Source organism: Heterocephalus glaber, unplaced genomic scaffold (assembly GCF_053883595.1).
Source record: "Heterocephalus glaber isolate CG9 unplaced genomic scaffold, H.glaber_assembly_v1.0 deba00001608, whole genome shotgun sequence".
Lineage (NCBI taxonomy): Eukaryota > Metazoa > Chordata > Mammalia > Rodentia > Bathyergidae > Heterocephalus > Heterocephalus glaber.
The window spans coordinates 16,683,251-16,704,050 of record NW_028258379.1 but is presented as its reverse complement, the minus strand read 5'-3'; the positions used below and the strand labels follow the sequence as shown (position 1 = coordinate 16,704,050).

The following is a 20,800-nucleotide window of genomic DNA, read 5'->3' as shown; positions in this document are numbered from 1 at the left end:
GTTGTTGTTATTTTTGTTTTTTGAGACAAGGTCTTTCTGGCCTTGAACTCACTATGCAGCCCAGGCTGGCCACAAACTTGTGGGAACACTTCTGCCTCAGCCTCCTGAGTGCTGGGATCATAGGTGTGCCCATCATGCCTGACCTAAATTTTAAAATTTAAATATTTTTACAAGTTGGCTCCTTATAGCCCTTATGCATGCTCAAGTATGAGAACCTATCCATGGGTGCAAATGTTAGAGTGAATGAGGGCTGAAAATGTAGCTCAGTGATAGAGCATTTGCCTGGAAGGAGTGAGGCCCTGGGTTCCATCTGTAGCATCCTCCTCCCCCACAAAAATAAATAAAATAAAATAAAATAAAATAAACAAAAGGGAAAAGGAGAGCGAAAGAATCCTAGCAAGCAGACGCAGGTAAAATTTGACTTTGAAGATTTAATACCAATGGGGGAACAGGACTGTAAAAAGTGGAGAGGGATCATGAACACCTTTGTTTTATAATTCCAACTCTTTCCTACATCGTCTTCAGTTAGGCTGGTTGCATCAGTGTGTTGATACTTTCTTCTACCTCTGAGAGCTTCTTTAGTATTTGGTTGACCTTGACTTCATCAAATTCCAAACATAGAAATTCAGATTCTTCAGAGGGTTTGGAAGAAGAATGAATGAATCAGTGCATGAAAATATGTTTGGAACAGTACCTGTCTACATTTCCCAGAATTCCAGCTCATTATGGCAACAGGGGTGTGTATTTGAGCTGAGTGCCTTGACTGAGACTTGCCATCAACTCTCTAGCTCAGGTCCTGAAGTCCATTCTCCCAACTGCTCTGGCTCATGAGGCTTTCTTGGATTTTTGTCTTGTGGCTTTTCCAGAATTTGAAAATAACAGCATCTTGGTCAGATGTGATCCCACCTTGCTTTTTGGTTTGAGCAGTTAAGAATGCTTCCAACTGGTTGAAATCCTTGTCTGCAGATGGAATCAAAGTTTGTAGAGGTTTTAGTCCATAGTTGGCTGGCTCCAAGACAAGGATGGCAAACAAGCCTCATAGAGGAGAAACAACATGGCATGCATAAGGTACCAAAGCTTGGAAGAGCCCCAAATGAGTAATTTATTTCTAGGAAAGAAACTTGAAAATCTTGAAATCCAGCTAGTTGTTTCCTCTGTCTAGCTTTAGGGCCTATGGGTTTTGAGGTGCTCTGTGTTCAGCAGAGACCTCTCTGTCCATTCACCCCAGACTGTGGTAAACATTTAAGCCAATGTGTGTCCTTGCTCAAATTTGTAGGTGGGAAAAGTGATCATCCCTCTGATCTCTACTGGATGTAGGCCATGGGGTTCAAGTGGACTATTGGGCATAATGTGGACACTCACTGGGTCTGGTTGCTTCTTATGGATGGCAGGACCTATGTCCTTTCCAACCTGAGTATCAGCACCTCAGGGAGTCTATGTCTGGCCCACACTCTCTCCATGGCAGTCTCTCATGTTTGTCTCTTACCCAGTTAGTCTGGGAGGGTAACAGTGGAGTCCCTGAAGCTCTTGGCCAGGTCCAAACTTTCTCCCTTGGACTGCTAGCCCTCAAGGGTTACCTTCTCTCCCTGGGCATTGTCCTCATCCAGGATCAGATTGTTTGATTAGTCCATTTCTCTGCTGCCCCATTCCAAGGTGAAGCAACATGTAGAGCTGACTTAGAGTTGGTGGGTGGTTGTGCTGTGTGGAGGCAGTAGCCTGCTTTCTTCTGTCCCAGGACTGCATATTTTATTCCTTGTTTTGAGACAGGATCTCAGTAAATTGCCCAGGCCATCCTTGTGATCCTCCTTTCTCAGTCTCTTGAGTAGCTGAGATTATAGATGCACCCAGCAATAGCAAACTACAGATAAAATTTTAGAGTTAACAAAGCATTTACCATAGTGATTAGATACAAAATCAGTGTTCAAGCCACCTGCATTTCTATATATGAGCAACAACCAAAGAGAGCCTCTTGTAGGAGACATGTACCAGGGGACTTATAGAGGAATGTTTACAATGTCCTTGTCTATAATTGCAAAACTGGGAACAACCAAATTGTTAGCAGGGGTGAAATCAGTGAACCAGGGTATATCCATACAACAGAAAACTGCACATCACTAAAAACTAATGAGCTGTAACTATATATATAAACATAGATAATTCTCAAAAAACATAAAGACAAGGAAAAAATTATGTTTCTAAATGATACTGTATTGTTCTATCTACATTAAATCCAAAACCAGGCAAACAAAAATGCATATAGTTTAATGATACATATATATGTAGAAAATTATAAGTAAAAACAGAGGAAAGATTTGTAAAATACAAGGATGGATTTGGAGAAGGATACAAATGGATTGCAAAGATATGAAAGGTGCTCTATTTCTTAGATTCATTAAGAAGTTCACAGGTGTTTCTTATTTTAAAGTGGTATATGGGCATCATTTCTACTTTTTCCATATGATACATTGCATAACAAAAATGTTTAAAGAAATATTTAGTTTAAGGGACACTTCGCCTAAGAAGCTTCTCCCATGCCGACTTCCCCAGTGGAAGAGATGAGTGCCCCTCCCATCTGCCTACCACAGAATAACCTCTTTCATAACTTGTAATAAATTACTCATCAGTTGTGTACTCACTGGTGTTGCCACCTAAATGGTAAACCCCTGAGGGGTGCGTGTGTGTGCGTGTGTGTGCGTGTGTGTGTGTGTGTGTGAATGGTACATTTAGCACTGGGATGGGGAATTGGGATAATGAGGGAGAGAAGCTGTAAGGAGGAAACACAGAGGGTGTAGACGTTTAAAAGAAGTAATCCCTTCAGCCAATCTCATCAAAGCTGGGGTGCAGGTAGTGTTACATAGATTCAGGATTTTCCCCTCCCACCCCATTGTCTTTCAGTCCCCTTCCTCTCCTCCACTCTACCCAGCTCTCTGCCCTACTCACACCTCTTCTGTCTTTGATTTCATTCTCAAAAGTTAACATCTAAATCTCTCTGGAGATATTAGTTGAGACTTAATGTACACACTAATGGATATTTGTTTTTCAATGGAAGGCAGGATGGGGTGAGGTGCCTTAAGGCAGAAAAACTTGTAAGAAGTCAGGAAACACAGCCCCTAAGTGCTATTTTAGACACTAAAGCAGATAGAAGGAATATAGAAAATGGAAAGATTTAACTTAATTTCTTGAAAATTGGATGATATGGGCCCATTGTTCCTACTCTCCTATAAAGGGACTGTTGATGGTGCTGAGAAACAGCCACTTCTTTACGCAGGCTGTACACCCGAAACTCTTCCCAGTTCCTACAGGCTCTTCACTTATGTGCTAGTTTATCTGTTGGAGGTGATGAGGTCCTGCTCTACAGCGTCCATAAAGCGTAGGAGGGACGAGAAAGTTCTTCTCCTGAGTCAGTACATCCAGAAAGCATCAAGCGCTGCAAGAAACTTTTAGTATCCCTTTTAAGGGGATTTGTATATGTTTCTATCTTCTACAACTCAGTGATTGCTGCACATTGTGTTGAAGGGAATCATAGAATAGTGCTTGCAAGTTTGATGGTGGTGATGGTGATGGTGGTAGTGGTGATAATGGTCATGGTCGTGATGATGATGTATCCATCTGTGATGTGTCCATATCCCCTGCCAGGGTCTTCAATGGACATTTTAAATGCTTTGTACTGCATTATTAAAACAGCTCTATAAAGTAGGTGAAATTAGTATCATTTTAAAGATGAGAAAATTGAGCATCTGGGGAATTTTATACTTGTAGGAGTCCCATACTTGGGAAATTTTCAGCCATACTTTCATAGCTGCATACCCTATCTGTGAGAACTTTGGGAGGGCAAGCGTACACCTCCATTTATGTCTACCTATTTGTCTATAAAGTATAAATTAGTATCATGATAATTAGTTAATATCTGAAGGCATAGAGTATGCCTAGGGCAAAGTTTACTATGAGTACTAGTGGATATAAGTCCACATTTCAAATAGTCTTCCTGATAATTTTTCATTTTTTTGGCCAGTTGCTTGTAGGATGTGATTAGATCAACATTATTTTTATCTCTTAATTGACAAAGAGCATGTATCAGAATGGGGAAGTTACAGCTCTCATTTTTCATGTCAACTTGTGGTTTAAACTATGGATTTCTAATTGTCTTTTTCATGAGAGTAATTCAGTTAAAATTGGATAATATTGCTTGTAAATTTACTTAATCAGGTAAAGATGCCTCCTGGGGGCCAACACACCAAAACCCACAGGGCCCACATGAGTACCATGCTCACTCTCCTTTCGCTCTATGATGCCCTCTTTCTCCTGCCCCTGCCTCAGTGGCTCTGGGATGTGCAGACCAAGGTACAGTGACAAGGAAACTTTTTACTAATGATAAAGTGTCGTTTTTTTGCTTAGAGTATGCAAATAGTTCTAGAAACTTCTAGCATTCCAGTACATCATCCTGTGGCTCATCCTTTGAGGCTCATGGTGGGGGTAGGTAAAGCATTGGGCCTAAGAGTCAAACATACTTCTCCCTCTCACCCCTGAAACCCATGCTCCTGCTGTGGGAGGGTGCCTTGGTGTCAGTTTTGATTTTCATCTGATTTTAGAGCAAAATTGTTTGGAACCAGGAATCAACACTTACCTTACCTATTTGTCTTTCTTTCCCACCTGTCAGTTTGCTTCCTACCAAAAGAAAAGTGCTGCCCTTGAATTCGGGGGAGAAGTCCTTCAGTGGAGAATGAAAGGCTTTTTGGTTGTTTTTCTAGAAAGTATCTTGAGCTTTGCTTGACTTCATCCCAATCTAGCTCCTCAAATCTGAGCAGCTCAGTAAGTGTTGAATAAATGAAGGGAGTAAAGAAAGAAGAAATGAATGAGTGTTTGAGGATACTGGAGATGGTTGGAAGGAAGAGGAAAATTGATAAAGAGTACCAAACACAGAAGCAGGGTCCTCAAAAGTCCTCAAGCACCTGCCTTTGAGAATTAAATGACATCTAACCTTGGTCAGCATTTGGAAGGACATTTTTTGTTCAAAAAAGAAAAACGGTACAGTACACTGTGATAAGACCATTTCCTTTCTCGAAGCGTCTCCTTTAATGTCAGGTCTGAAATATGAAGTCATTAGGGGATATTAAAACAGTGCTGACAAACTAATTAACAAAAGACATTACGCCGGATGGGCTCAATTTATCCTTTTTAATGGTTCTTATAAATGGGTGCCGCCAATTAAAATTAATAAAGATTTACCAGCGATTGCCTGGTGTACATTGCTAAGGAGCGCTGCTGAAGGTCGGCTTAAAGTCAGCTTTGTCAAAGCTGCAAGTTCAGCTCTAGAGCAGCAAGCCCTCGAGCCCCTGCTTTGTTGTTCCCCTGGGTGTCTCTCCTTGGGTGCCTTTCTCTGGATGTTCATCCACCTCCCTCACACCACTGTCAAATCTACCCTATCTTACACTGACTGAGATGCTAAAAAATCAAATACATAAACAATGGAGTAGGAAAGAATCAGATGCCATTCCCAGTTTGCCAGTGGCTGGTTCAATTTGTCACAATTTGCATGGTGGCATTTCTACTGTCACTTTCAGAAAATTCTTTCTGGGTATGTTTAGCAGGTCCAGTTTCTTGAGATTCACCCAGCCTGGCTCGCTCTGAGCCAAGTGTCCTCCCTGCACGGATGCCAGAGATGGGTTCCAGAAATGCCACCTGGAGAGCTGTCCCTAAGCCAGAATGTGCTTTCAGTGGTGGGATATGGAGAGAGCAAGGAGGGTCACTATTCAGAGAACTCTGAATAAACCAAATGCAGGGAGTTGGAGAGGTAGCTCAGTGATAGGGCATTTGCCTAGTATGCTTGGGGCTCTGGGTTTGATCTCTAGTACCACAAAAAAAAAAAATCAAATGCAGAGTTCCTTTATTATTCATAAGACAGTGCTGAATTGATCTCTTTTTGAAGCAAGGGATACCTGGCTCTGCATGTGGACTGAACCCCGTCCTGAAGCCCTCCACCCATCTTCTGACAACTTCTCCATCTTGGAGCTGAACAGCTACTCTGGGGAACTTGTTTTACCCAGATTCCAACCTCCTCTGTCCTATAGCTGGGCTACTCACCACAGCCCTTCTCAGGAATGAGATCTCCTGGATAGATCAGCATTTAAGGATTGAGACAGAAGAGGTCCTGAAAGGGGTCTTTGGTTAGGAGGATAAATGAGGTCGAGTTTTTACCTCCTTTACCAAGAGCTTGATATAGTGGTAGTAGCAAGTTGAAGATGAGATATATAGGGAGGCTCCAAAGAAGAAGCAAAATCTTGGAAGCAAAGTCTCCCAGGACCACTTGTATAGGTGCCACTGACTACACAGAGGACATAGAGACCATCTCCATTCAAGCCTTGGAGGAGCCTGTATTCAAGAGTGAGAGATGGTAAGGAAATTCTTTCAGGTGTTAGCTGACAAGTTGTAATCACAGGACTTCGAAGTGTGGGTTCTAGTACTGCAAGAATGTGACTTAATGGACATCAGCTGGCCCCTTGTCTCTTTGGGCTGTCCCCTGTTCCTTTTGGCTTGAAGTTCCCAGAGTAGGAGTCTCTTGAGGGTTGCATAAATAGAGGCTGATCTTGGCTCCAGAGGACCCAATTTATGCTGCTTCCCTGGATCTTGTTGACTTCCGGGGACTCAGGCACCTTTGTCAGATGAATCATATAACACCTGGATCCTAGGAGCCTGCGGAATAGGACTGGCATGCCAATAAGTTACAAGCAGTGGGCATGTTAGCCTCCTAGGCTTTAGAGAGCAAAGGAATTTAAAACCAACTTGTCTATGTCACAGTAGAACATACCCAGTACCTGCTTCTCTTTTTATACAGGATTCTGCATACAACTTCCTCCAAGAGTGATAACAATCAGGACAATTTTACAGCAACTTGGATACAGCTTTTAAAATAAGGTCTGATGGTCCTACTGCAGTACCCAGCAGGGCTGTGTCATGCACTCCTGCTGTAAATGGTGCCTTGGGTATTTGTTGCCATTGGACCTTATCTTATCTGATAGGCCTTCCCATAGAAGGCTACATTTAGGATCCTCCAAGGCAAGAAAATCCACCCTAGAATCAGTCAGATTAGGGATCTACTGCACATGGTTGTGTGACCTCGAGAGAGGGCCACATAAAATGGCACTTACTACATGAAGTCCATGCTGGTTCTTTTCCCTAACTTTTATACAGTGATGTGGTCAATTTTAAGGTGCTTACTTCACTGGGCCATGGGGTTTCTAGATATTGGTCAACTGTTATTCTGGGTATGCCTGGGCAAGGTGTTTTTGGAAGACATTTACATTTGAACCTATAAACTGGGTAAAGCAGATTGCTTTCCCCAGTGTGGAAGGGCCTGTTCCAATCGGTTGATGGTGTGAATGGAACAAAAAGTCAGTCCTCCCATGAGTGAGAACAAATTCCTCTGTTGACAGCATTTAGTCTTGAATTTATCAGTCTCTATAATCAGGTGAGCCAATTTCCCTATCTATCTATCTATCTGCCTATCTTTCTATCTATCTATCTTATCTATCTATCTATCTCTCCACTTGGTCCTGTTTCTCTGGGAAACCTTGATCAATATACCAGGTACCATCACCTCCGTCTTTTGACAAGATGAGGGTGGATATTGCTGAATCTAGGGTTGTGTGGTTGGAGGGAAATGACAAGTCAATTGGTTTTATTAAAAGAATCCCAGGAAGCTGGGTGTGGTGGCACAAGCCTATGATCCCAGCACTCAGGAGGCTGAGGCAGGAGGATTGCCATGAGTTCAAGGCCAGCCTGAACTATATAGTGAGACCCTGTCTCAAAAAAAAAAAAAAAAAAAAGAATTGTAAGGGGGGTGGGAGGAGAAGGGGAAAGGAAAGAAGGGGAAGGAAAAATTATGAGAAAAGAAAAAAAATGGAAATGAAATCTATGTAAATAGGGAAGGGTGGAGGGGGTGAAGGGCGCATAGGTATTGGGGAAAAAATAAGAATCAAGATGCATCATGTACAGGTACAAGCTCCCAATGATAAATGTAAACATACTGTGTATCTAAAATGTACCAATAAAAGAATTTAATTAAAAAAATTCTCAGGAAAACCCTAATCCTTTACTTGGATCTACTTTAAAAATCAGATAAATAAAGCACAGCAGGATCTGTTGGATCCAGTTCATTCTGAGTCATAGAATCTAGAGCTGCACAGGCTTCTTAAAGCAAAGTTTGGATCCCTGAGTGAGTAGAGACAAGACCCACAGAAAGGGAGTGGTATGTCCACTCTAACCAGGGAAGGTCACCAGGTGGATGAACACTAGCACTTTCTCAAATACCCCTTCGAACTTTCCACCTAACCCCCAACTCAAACGTGGAAAAATGGAAAAAGGGCAAAGCAGTCATCCCACATCCGAGCCATCTGAAGACCTTAGGGAAACCATCCACGGACAATGAATTCACAGGAAATGTGACCTCCAGAGAGCCTGACTCCCTGGGAGGCATGAGCCACACTCTTAATTGTGCATTTTATTGTTTCCTTTCTAGCATCGCACAGCAAGTCACTTGTGTGACAGCACATTAGAGAAGACAGAGCAAGTTAGAATAAATAGGTTCTGTTCCCTCATAGTGTCTCCTCTATCAGAAATCAGGACACAAATGCCTTCTGAAGGCCAGAGGGGCAGAGAGTGCATGAAATCACCTGAAGAGAAAGGTTCAAAGGAAAATAGTTCTCAAGAATGCATTCAGTCCAACCAGTCACAAATTGCATGATGTAGACACACAGAAGTTGAAAATTTAAATGTTTCTAGTTATAATCTTTTAGTTTCCAATGTAAGGGATGAATTTAATTATAGCCATGACTCTTTCCCCTGTTGTCAAATGTGTGGTTTGGGGGATTAATATGAGATTGTCCTCTGCAGGAGGAGATAGTGGAGGCAGCTGAGAAACCTCTGGTTTTGACCAGAAGATGTTCTTGAGTCCTGTGGCTCCTCAGCTACTGTAGGTGACTTCAGACTTACTCCTCTGTGTTCTGATTGCCTCTGCTATTTGTGAATTGGAAATTATAGCCCCTCACATAGCTTAGAAGAGACCCAAGTGAGATCATCTACCTACAAATGGCATGAACATAAATGTGAGGGCTAGTGGATCCCCTGAGAGGATTTCAGATCAGAAGGGAAAATAGAGTGGGACTAGGGATGTGTCCTTAGCTGGAGAAGTTAGCTACACATATACTTTAACAACTTTATAGCTTGGACACTTTTATCTTCTTTTTTTCAAATGAGAAAGGCAAAGTTCAATATAGTCATGAAACCCATGTCATCACACAACAAGGGAGTACCAGCAATTAGACTTAAACTCATGTACTCTGACTCTATAACTCATTCCCTTTCTACAGTGCTAAGGTGTCTTTGATCAGTATCCTAGAATAATCTGATTAGCACTCTAGAGCTCAGCCCCTTTCTAGGAACCATGGTAATGAGACAGTAGAGACAAACAGTTTCAGAGTCCTGATTTTATTACCTATCCTTGGCTCTGTGCTCCTGTGTGGGGGGCACTCATTTACTTACCCATTCATCCACCAATCAATCTATCCATCTGTCCATGTGTCCATCTATCCATCTAAGGGTCTTCTGATGAAATAATAAAAGATCAGGACTTGGACTTAGGGAATTGGGTGTCAATCTCTCCAGTAGAATTTCTTCCTCCTGTATGAGAAATACCTGTTAAATGTGCAGATTCTAAGACCTGGGTCTAGAGTCCAGTAATTTAGGTATTTAGCAAGCTCTACTAAAGTTTGAGAATTGCTGTTCTTAGACATGATCCCAATTTACGGCAATTTCAAGTTGCTCAAAGAAGATAAAATTGAACAATATCATGGTTTGGGGAAAGGGGCAACATTGTGATCTGTTCTCTGATATCCGGTGAAATGAGACTCTGCTCTGCCCTCTTCCTTCAATACCTTTCTGCCTAATCCTGGCTTTTTCTCTCATTGAGGAGACAATCCTTTCTGGTTTGGTAACACTCACCATTGATCCTGCCTGGGCTACTTTTTTTTTTTGGTACCGGGGATCGAACTCGGGTCTTTGCGCTTGTGTAGCAGGCAGTGAAACCACTGAGCTAAATCCCCGGCCCCGCCTGGGCTACTTTTTGAAACATTCTAGTATTCAAGAACAGAAAGGAGCCCTCAAGACTGAAACCATGCCCTCTGACAGAAGTCAATGGTCTTTCTACTGTACTAAGCTTCTTTGGATACATATGGCATTTAGTAAGTGCTTGATTATGGGAGTCAGTGACTAAATATTTCTTATAAGATTCCACATCCAGAATACTTGCCTAGGACAAAGTCCTCATGGTCACTGGAAAACTAGACATCTGTAAAGGACATTACAATAATTCTTACTAACTATAACAGTGACTTCTTATTGAGTACCTATGTGCCAGGCACTGTATTACATGCTTTACACACTTCTTCTTACAACATCTTTAGAACAGTCTGGCAAAGTTTGTATTTTCATCTTCATTGTACAGATGAAGAAACTGAAGCTTAGAAAACTAGGCTGATTTGTTCAAGATCACACCTAGGAAGAGGCAGAGCTATGATTTAAAGCCAGATCTGTGGGTTTTTAACATTTATGTTCTTTGCCCAAGGGGTCCTCTTTGAGGCCTAATAAATGGTAACTGACAGGTCTCCCAGAATTTTGTGGACACATTGAAACTGACTGTTCTTGGTCCATGTGAGAGTCTTGGGGAATGTGACAAACACCCAGCCAAGCAGGAACAGAGGTTGCACCTGTCATGTTTCCAGTTTGAATGGGCTCACATTGAGGTGGGTTTTCCTACCTTCAGATTAAAAGGTGGTCCTTTCGGCCCAATGACCACTGCAGCTACTTGAAAACAATACATTTGACAGAAAAAAATAAAATCTTGTATTTATCTACCCCCTAACACATTACCAAACACTTCTACATACATGCTCCAATAATCTTCTCAACATGTGAGGGGAGGGAGGATGTTATAACCTTTCTTAGTTATTTAGGTGAGGACACAGGGGCTCAGAAATGGTAAATAAGTTTTCTCAGATGATACAGCTAATGACTGCCTGAACCAAGATGAAAACTCAACTCTCCAGACCACAAACTTCCCATTGCATCCACTAGAACACTGCTCGTCAAAACTTTAATGTTAAAACATCACTTGGGAATCTTGTTAAATTGCAGGTCCTGATCCAGCAGTCCTAGGGCGGAAACTGAGATCTGCATTTCTAGTAAGTGCTTGATGATGCTGAAGCTGCTGACCCAAGAGCCACACTTCAAGTGTGAATGTTACAAACCACAGTGCCTTGGTTTAGACATGGACCATCCTGATCAGGCTGCAAGTCCTTAGCAGGCCACACCCTTTCAAGGCCCCTCCTTGATTTTCCCTTGTGTGAGTGCTTCTTTTTCTAGTATAGGAGAATTGGAAGTTTGATGAAAAATAATTGTGAAAGGAAAAGAAGAATGTTTCTTGCGTGGACACCATTTCTGAAAAAAATGGAATGAAATAACACATCACTTTGTAAATTTTTATAGGGATGTGAAAATGAGAATATAAGTCAGTAAATTCCATGGCAAGCATGGTAAGTGTCCAACTGAGGACAATCTAGACAGGATTCTTTTTTTTTGGTACCAGGGATCGAACTCAGGACCTTTTGCTTGTGAGGCAGACAGCAGCACCACTGAGCTAAATCCCTGGCCCAGACAGCATCCTGAACTTCACACTCCTGAGAGTTTTCTACAAAGAAAGTGTGGATTCTGAAGAAATGAAAGTACTCTGAGAATGTCATTACATAGGAGGGACCTCTGCCTCTAATGAATAAGTTTCCATCTCTTTGCCAGGATACCTATGGGTCTCTTTAAAGTCAATTAATATTTATTGAGTATCTACTATAAACATAACAATAGTCAGTAAATAATGAGGATTTTCTTTGTGTGTGGCACTGTTTTGAATACTTTCATGTTTGTTTAATCCCCCAATTACCTTTAGTGGTATAAAGTATTTTAATTTCCCCTTTGCAGATGAAAAGGCTCAGAGAGGTTTAGTAACTGGCTTAAAGTCACACAAAGTACAGATGACTGAACATGGCCCACCTTGATGTCAGATTCTCAACTCTTAACTATATACCTCCATTCCTGGGTGCACTGGTAATATTCAAATGAGCATATGACATAGAACAGAAAAGCTACTATATGGCTGGTACTTTACAATGTCCCTCCTAAAATCTTACAACATTCCTTTGAGATAGAAAAAGTCTTCTCATTTTAAAAATAAGGAAATGGAAGAAAGATCCAATAAACTTCCCCAAATCTCACAGTTGAAAAGTAACAGGCCAGGTTTCACACTAAGGAATTTGAGACTCCAAAGCCCAGGCTCTCCTTGCCCCTCAAAGGCTCTGTGGTACCAGCAGTTTGCACAGGCAGTGGGATGTTCCGACGGGCTGGCTCCCATGACTTTGTCCTCACAGGGCACACTTTCCCTCCGCAGAACTTGTGCCAGATGAGCCAGATATGTGTACCTGCCTGAGGGCCAGGGGCTGAGGAGCCCAGATGTTTACACTAGGACTCTGGTTTCTCAGTGGTGGGCAAGTAGGTGACAGTATTGCACAATCATATATATCTCCATCCCCTCATAGCAAAAAGTGTATGTGAAATTGCAAAACCCAAAGAGCTATGTCTGTGTCCACTGACCATCATGTTTAATGTGTGGTCAGTAGCTTTGAGATCTTGCTCCTGACAGAGTAAGGGGACCCAAGTGGACCTCAGATTTCTGGAATCTGTTCTTACTATTTGGGGCACTCTGTGACTTGTTATTTCTTTCTGGAAAGGATCAAATAGAAGCCAGGTGTGAAGGCACACACCTGAAATCCCAGAACTCTGGAAAGCCGCGGGAGGAGGACTGCAAGTTAGAGCTCACCCTGTTCAACTTAGTGACTTAGCAAAACCCCGTCTAAAAAAACCAAGCCAAAACAAAACAAAAAACAAAAGGCTATGGATGTAGCTCAGAGCGAAGTCCCTGGGTTCAAATCCCAGTACTGGAAAAAAAATTAGATGGAGCTTATTAATTAAGCCTTTTGATTAACCAAGATGAGAAAATAAGTGCATGAGAGAGAGGGTCATTTTATCCTTTGAGTGAGGGTAATGCTCAAAAGACTTCTTTGGTGGGCACGGACTCTAACCAATTAGATAGAATAGGGGCCAGAGGTAAACATCAGGTGTGACTGTAACTCTCTGCCCTGTCTTTGAGTCTAGAGTTTTGTAAGCTTCTATGAAAATGCTTAAGACTTAAGAAAAAAACAAAAAAAAATTAAAACTAGTAATGTTTTAATTGCCTATAAGTCATAGCATTATGAATTATGTCAACTAGCTAATTGCAACTCAACTGTTAAATAGTTAGGTATAAATTTGGCTTACTTTAGGATGTAGAGCATTCGAATATATTTGATGAGCAGAGAAATGGGGTCTCTAAAAGTGGGGGTACCTTGATCTTGCAGAGACCCTACATCTCCCATGGTAGTGGCAGTGCTGGGGACCGTGGGAGCCAATGGTCACTCTCAAGTCACATCTCTCCCTTTGAATTCTGCTTCGTATGTTTATTTCTTATACCCTTTCCCTTGTAATTACTCATAAGGTAAGTGAAGTCCCCACCTTCTGAAGAGGGATGAGCTTACACCAGTGCGAGGTAGGAAGAGGGCACTGAACTACACTGAGAGATCTGTTTTCCCTTCCTGGATCAGTGGATCCCTTGCTTGGATCATGCGTGCTGCATGTGTTCACCGAGGTAAACCAGGCACTGGATATGTCACTTGACTCATGTAAATCCGCTTCTCTGCCTATAAGATGATGACTAGGTGACATTCCTAGTTCTTTTCGGCTAATACGGTGGAAACTGCCACCTGGTCTTTGTGTCTTCTCAGGAAAGTGTGTCGCCCTTTGCACAGACAGTTGGGTCACATCTTCAAGGGCTGCAAACCCCAGGACCTGGGCCTCAGGATTTCCATGTGAGGCTGGCAGGCTGCCAAGGTCTCTGTGCCCTTCCTCTGCCCAGAGACGGCCACACATTTCTAGTGCCTGGCAAGGCTCTTCTCCCCTGGGAAGCAACACCTTGGTGGCTGGGCAGACAGAGGCTGTTGCTAGAGAGGAAGGAGGCAGGATATGACTGACATCAGAAATCCTGTTCAGCAAGGCCACCCTGAGGACATCAAGATATAGGCCAGTACGGAAAACAAGTCTATGTAATTTGGGAACCTAGGTCCCCTAAGGCTTATAAAACAGGTAAAATTAATTTGAATAATATATTTTATCCAACCCAACATATCAAAATATTGTAATTTCAGCATATCATTGTATACAAATATTGAGATATTTTTACATTCCTTTTTTCCATACATCTATAAAATCCAGTGCATATTTTATACTTATGGCAGTTTACCATGCAGGTCAGTTACTGTCTGGAAAGCTCTAGAACATTCATGGATAAGCTTCAGGGAGACTTGGAACCCCTTGAAGTTGGTTGCAAGTTTTTGTTTCTGTGTACATTGCATATTTTCTTAGTGAGGGGATGTGTAGCTTTATTAGATTTTCACAGATATTAGTGATCTCCGAAGGATTAAAATCCACTGATCCAACAGAAAGATATAAAAATTTTCAGAACTGAGTCCTATGGTGTCCCAAATGTGGTCTTGCAAGGTGGGTGGGGACTTCAACCAGAGACTTCGACCACTCCCCACAGCTTGGCATCCTGCTACTCTATCCCAGTGTGTGGGGGCTGGAAAACAGATTCCAGATAGATAGGTGAGACACCCCCAAGACTTACTGAAATGCAAGGAAAGCTGTCTTGGGGAGAAAGGACTTTTCTTGCTTTTGGCAGGACAATATTGTTCCTAGGACCTCTGTTTTAGAATGATTTTCCAGATCACAAGGATATGGAAGTAAAGGTGGGCTCAATAGATTAACAGACAGACATAAAGAAAAAAAAAATCTCTGGTTTAGAATGATGTACACATGTTTTATTTATTTATTTATTTATTTATTTATTTATTTATTTTTGGTACCAGGGATCAAACTCGGGACCTTGCGCTTGCAAGGCAGGCAGTGGAACCACTGAGCTAAATCCCCGGCCCACACATGTTTTAAAAGCCCCCACTCAACTTTTTTCTTCTAAACAAAGACATCATCTTTTGAATCATGAGATCATTTGAAAATCAAGTCACTTCTACGGTCTCGATTCTTTCCTTAGCACTCAAGGCTGATGTGCTCCTCGAACAGGTCCACTCAGAGAGCTCATCCTCTGTACCAGGGGTTCTGAACATGATGTGCACAAAAGGGTTGGTAGCATGCCAGCAGTATGCACACCTACAGGCAGGTCTCTGGGTAGATAGTGCACTCTGAAATTTAACAACATTGTCAAAGAGGGGACGACTTTCCATAGGCCACAACCACTGTCCTCACCCTATGATCAGTAAGATTCACACAGGATCTAGGTCTCTGCTTGCCACTGGTCCTAGAGTGTGTCAGAACCTTCCCTCCCAGGAGACACTGACCGCTTGGAGAGCCAGGCAGAGAAGCCTGAGGGCCCAGCTGTTTCTACAGCATCCACCAGTTTCCAGTTTTTGGTGCCCAATGTGAGCCCATCTCAGGCAGAAGCATAAAGATCTGTAATTTCCATTACAGATGCAGAGAATATAAAAGAGTTAGCTGGGGACTTTGATCTCATCTGGGTCCATCCTCCCATGTTACAGATGGGGAAACTGGCTAGAGTGGTGAGGGACTTCCCCAGCCACACACGGAGTGGAAGCAGGGCAATCAGGACCAAAGCATAGGTCATCTCGCTGCCCAACACTGCCTCTCCCCATTGTTACTGCTCACAATCTAACTGGTACCTGGTGTCACCCGACAGCTTAGATTGGGTCATGGCTGATTAAGAATGCTAGAGTGTGACAAGTTTGGGTTCAAGTTGCAGCAGTTATTTGCTAGTCGTAAGACTCTAGACAAACCATTTTAAACTCTGAGCCTCAGTTTTCTCAGTCTGTAAAATGAGAACAATTAGACTGATGCCCTGGGCTTACCCTAGGGACTAGCTTATGTAATGTATTAGGGCAGTTGACACAGGACCTAATGCCTAAGTACTGAGTAGATTGTAGTTATTACTGAGGCTTCAACTGTCTTCTCTCCTTGAAAAATCCCTAGGACGCTGGTCTTCCTAACACATCAAAATTTATCTGCCCTGGGATTTATGCAGGCAAACCCTTGCTAGGTGACTGACTAGCTGATGAACACCAGGGGTTAATGGCCTTGGTTGTGCCATGTCTTTTGCTAGAGGATGGGCTTGAGAAGGACACACATCAGCTTGTTAGTCCCTATTTGTCCCCAGAAACCAGCTCAGTGCCCGGCATAAAGCAGGTACACAGCGCATGTTGAATGAAGAAACATTTAACTGGAGGCCTTCAGCCTTGTAAAGGCTGAATAATGGCCCCCCAAGATATCAGGTCCCAATCTACAGAACCTGTAAATGTTATACACAAAGAAAAAGGCACTTTGTAGACGTGATTAAAGATCTTGAGATAGGGAGATTATCCTGGGTTACCAGGGTGGATCCTAAATCTCACCATGTGTATCCTTCTACAAATCAAGCAGTTCTGGTGGTCACCAGAAACTGGCTTCGATCTTAGAGCCTCTGGAGGGAACATTGCTTTGCTGACATGCATTTCAGACTTCTGGTCTCCAGAACTGTGAGAATAACTTTCTGATGTTTTAAGCCACCAAATTCATGATAAAACATTCAGGAAACTAATACAAGTGTCTTTATCCATTAGTAACATGAGTGTTTTGGTCACTAGAAAAATCACCTTTTTGAGAGTGAAACCAAGGAAGCTCAAACATCCTTTAATTATATATTTCCATTCTTTGTCTAGAAATAATGTCCTCCCTCTATGAAGCTATGGATGGTCTGAAGGTGTAGCTGAAGTAAGAATGGGTGGCTGAAGTGGGTTTTCCTTGCATAAGGGGAAGAGAAATAGCCAGGTGACTTGTTGACTAAATGCATAGGATGATAATTAATTTAAGAGGGCTGAGCTGCATAAAGTCATTCATTCATTCAGTAGACATTTATTGGCTGCCTGCTCTGTGCCAGGCACTATTCTAGGTGCTGAGGATTTAGAGGTAAAGGTAGGGGGAGAAAAAAATCCCCAGTACTGGAGCTTACATCCTAGGTGGGGGAGACAGGTACACACAGACAAAATGAATGTCACCTCTAACAGTGACAGCTCAAGTAGCAGCTGTCTTTGCATTTATTATGGTATCAATCAAGAATGTCCCCCAAAGGCCTCGTGTGCTCACAAGTGGGGCTTGTGGAAGGTGATTGGATCCTGGGGGTGCTGTACTCATCAGTGGAATCAGTGGCAAGTTCTGCAGTTGAGTGAGCTGTTGGAGGTGGGGCCTGGCTGGAAGAGGCAGGTCACTGGGGGAGGGTGTAGCTCCCTCTCTGGCTCTTTCCTTTGTTCTCTCTTCTCCTGGCCATAAGGAGCAGCTTTCTCCTCAGGCCTTCCACTATGCCCTTTCTGTGGTTAAATCTGCTGAGCACAGACTGAAACTTCTGAAACTGTGAGCCAAAACAAACCTCTCCTTTAAGTTGTGGGTGTCTACTATTGTATCTCAGTGATGAGAAAGTGACTTAAGATATGACTTCTACTTTTGCCCCCAAAACTTCACCTACTGACAAGACATAGGCAATTCTCCACTGATGACCAACATTCTCTCCAAGTGGCTGTTTCCACACATAGGCTGCCCCAGTGGAGCTCTGAAGGCACCTCCTTTACCACTTATCTATAAAAAAGTGAATGAGGACAAAACCATATTTGAGGAACTCTCTGTACATTTCTAAAAGCTGAAGTAAAGTAGACTCTCACATCCCTCAGAATCACTGCTGGTAAACTTTCCCCTAGAACCTCTGATGAAGTTGAGGGCAACAGCAAGAAAGCTTTGCCTAACTTTTACAAGGATCCCTTATAAAAGGAGGAATAAAAAGAAGAGGACTTTCAAAATGAAAGTATTTCTTTCCCCAATAGCATTTTGAAGTTTGAGACATATTTAGTATGTTTGAGGTTTTGAGAGAAGGAAGGCATCCAGAAAGAGGGGCTGGGGTTTTGTATTTCTAGAAATGGACCCCAAAAATGTGAAGGGATGCTGCATGGGAGAGGATGCTTAATGTGAGGATCAGACACCAAAGGTTAGAGTGATAGAGTGGCAGAATAGTCCATTTTAATTTGAGAAAGAACTTCTGGGCTGTGGGAGAAGTCTAACAATGGAATGGGCTCCCCAGTGGGAGGAGGGAAACACAGGGTGTTCAGACGTGACAGGGAGAACATCCAAGCTTCTGAAGGAGGAATGAACTTCAAGAGAAGTCCCTTCCAATCTGGAGAGTCTATGATTCCACTAAACATCCCAAAGAAAGAAAATATACTTTTTACAGTGAATGCAATGTATTTGAAACTTCATGTGCCAAACAACAGAGTATTGAAATACATTAAGACAAAACAATAGTAGCAGGAAACTTTACCACTTACCTATAAAAAAGTAAATGAGAACAAAATCATATTTGAGGAAATCTCTATAAATTTCTAAAAGCTGAAATAAAGTAGACATTTCTTTCCATCATGCAGTATTTAATATCAGAAAAACAGAAAAGCAATGGACAAGTTTTTGTGCATCCAGTTTGGTCACAATAACTAATTCCTACCTGTGGTCCCTTTATATTCACCTCTCTTAGGTGATCCCACCTCCCTGGTCTTGGCCAATTGATTTAGAACTGGACACCTGACTCAGATGGGCCAGAGATCCTTCCCTGGAAATTGGAATTGAGGTAGAGAGAGGAATATTATGCTTTAGGTGGTTGGGCCTATAATATATAAGCTTGAGAATTTTCAATGGTCATGCCATGTCATGTAAACTGAAGACCACAAATAAATTGGTTTTAAAAAGAATGAAATTGCTACATAGGAGAAAGTAGAGATTAGAGCAGAGAAGCTGCTTTTTGAGAGAGAATAGAAGGAAGAGGAGGAGGAGGAGGAAGAGGGAGGAAGGACAAGGCAGGGCTTGGTCAGACCCTGACTCCCTTGCCTTTGTAGACACCCAGTGGAATGGGAGCATGTGAGGACATTCTCTGACACACTGAAGGGGACGTTTCACAAGAAAGAGCCAAGGGTTCATTCTATTCTTGGCCATAGTGCCACACAGCAGTGTCAAAAAGTCATTCAGCAAACAAATAGGGTCTGAAAGCCATTCCTCTTGAGAGCATCCGGGAATAAATGGAAGAATAGCAAATGAGCCAAGCAGGAGAGAGTTGGACAAGCTTGGGAGCTTGGGACAGTGATGGAATGTGGAGAGTAGAAAACATGAAGGTGGGCAAAACTCTGGTAAGTGAGAGGGAAGCTCCAAGCAAGGCCCAACAAGCAAGTTGAACCAACAGAAGGGGCCTGGTTAAGACCGACTCCAGAAGCATGGCTGGCAGGCACTGGCCGGGTGCCCTAGGGTTCCTAATGGTCCTTGTTGCCATCTTCTCACAAGACTGAAAATGTGTTCTCTTGCTGTGGTTGGTGGGCATGGCAACCTTCCAGGGAGAAGTACAGCACAGCCAAGTCTGAGTCCCAGCTCCCCTGCGTGACCTTGGGAGAGTCATTTGACCTTCTACAGTTTTAAAGAAAAAGTGATGTTCCTTACATCTGTGGTTGAGGTAGGGATTATGTTAAGGTCATATATAAGAATAAACAACAGGGTCACCCTTCCCCTCCTGGGTCTTAACTCCTGAAAGTCAGCACGTGGAGGTGCCAAGTCACTATTATTACTGACGAAGGCCAGGTTGTAACACCGAGCTTATATCTGCAGGGCAGAGGACTTTTGGGCACAGATCCCTAGAACTGACAGGGCTCCCTGGCCAGTGGAATCCTGAGATCCCAGCCCCTGGCTATAAAGTACCCTGGCTAGGACAGGAGTACCTAGGAACTGGTCCCCGAAGGAAGGAGCTGATGATGGGAAGGGGCTGAACTGCACATATTCAGTTTCTCCTCCTCACGCACCAATCAGATGAATTGTTCCTAAAGGAGGGGAGATGGAGACCCAGGCGTGGGGCAGTGGATGGAGTTCATTCCACATGGAAGGAAACTGCAGAAGTAGGGAATACTCTAAATAGGGGAAAGAAAATGTGGACATGATATGTTCAACCCAGGACCTGGTATCTGAAAAGGCTCAGTAAATAGCAGCTTCATTTATTTTTAAAAATTAAATTAACATTTTTTATTTTTTGAGACAGGATCTCACTATGTAATTCAGGCTGGCCTTGAACTCACTATGTAATTCAGGCTGGCCTTGAACTCCAGTCAACCCTCCTTAGCCTTCCAAGTGCTAGGATTATAGCATGCACCACCACGGCTGGCTAGTAAATAGCAGCTTTAAAAGAACCATCTTTAAGGTGGGCGTGGTGCTCCTTGTTATTATCCCAGCACGATGAGAGACTGATGCGGGAGGATCATAAGTTTGAGCCCAGCCTGAAAGATTTAGTGAGACCCTGTCTCAAAATTAAAAAAATAAAAGAGGGCTGGGGTGTACTGCCAGAAAAGCAAACAGAACCTCCCTGAAACAAACACCATCAGCCTGGCTTAGATTACGCAAGCTTTTATGCAAATATTTATTGACCATGCAGTGTGCAGAGTTTGTGCCAATGACTAGAGGGGACAAGAAGGCATTGGACCCCAAGCTTTCCTCCCTCACAGCTGGCCTGCTGCTAGTGCTCTATTAGTTTTTT

At 42.7% G+C, this 20,800-nt stretch overlaps 1 pseudogene; it reads right to left on the bottom strand.

The window, feature by feature from the left end:
* Positions 1 to 525: 525 nt before the first annotated feature.
* LOC110346715 (COMM domain-containing protein 1-like) lies at positions 526 to 3,586 on the bottom strand (annotated as a pseudogene).
* Positions 3,587 to 20,800: the final 17,214 nt, after the last annotated feature.